The sequence below is a fragment of the Priapulus caudatus genome, unplaced genomic scaffold (assembly GCF_000485595.1).
Source record: "Priapulus caudatus unplaced genomic scaffold, Priapulus_caudatus-5.0.1 Scaffold139, whole genome shotgun sequence".
NCBI classification, from domain to species: domain Eukaryota; kingdom Metazoa; phylum Priapulida; class Priapulimorpha; order Priapulimorphida; family Priapulidae; genus Priapulus; species Priapulus caudatus.
Genome location: NW_014577200.1, coordinates 277,802 through 278,607, shown reverse-complemented (window position 1 = coordinate 278,607; position 806 = coordinate 277,802).

The window sequence follows — 806 nt, the reverse complement described above, 5'->3', positions numbered from 1 at the left end:
CTATATCTGTAAAAGACATTGTGTTTCTATATGTAACGGATTAACCAATAGCAAATCACTTTCCTATACATATAAGGTACTTCTATTTCTAACACCTGCATACTTATCACTTAGCTCTACCTCTGCATACCCAGACTCTACCACGGCAGGGGACTCAACCGTGGCAGAGCCATGCCAGTACGATAGCAGGGTTCATCATAGGCCTCTAACGCATGTCACGTTTGACATTCCTAGCTTCAATCCTACAGCTAATTTTCAAGCCTCTAAATCCTCCAACATGCCTTAACTGCCTATAAGGCTAATGTAAATGCCTAAATTTCCAACCGTATTAACTTTTGACAATGCCAACTTGTTGTTTTCACGGCTCGATGTGTACATCTTTGAACTGATCGAGTTCACCTGCACTAATTACAGAGCTGCTTCTTCTAACACACGTAAATGACTCCGGTGGGCCACGATTGATTGGGGCTGAACTGTACGTGATGTTAATTAGAGTCCCTGTATACAGAGAGTTGCGCCATGACGAGTCGGGAAAAATCGGTCACGTGATCGCTGGACGGCATGTTGTTTCCAAATTGATCCACACCGCTGCCGCTTAAGTACAGCGCTGTATGGATACGCTGTACAATGGTCTGTAGTAATTAATTAGACTAATCGTGCTTCAATAAACTCAAAATTCATTTCACCGCGGCAGCGGTGTGGATCAATTTGGAAACAACATGCCGTCCAGCGATCACGTGACCGATTTGTCCCGACTCGTCATGGCGCAGCTCTCTGTATACAGGGACTCTAATTAACATCACGTA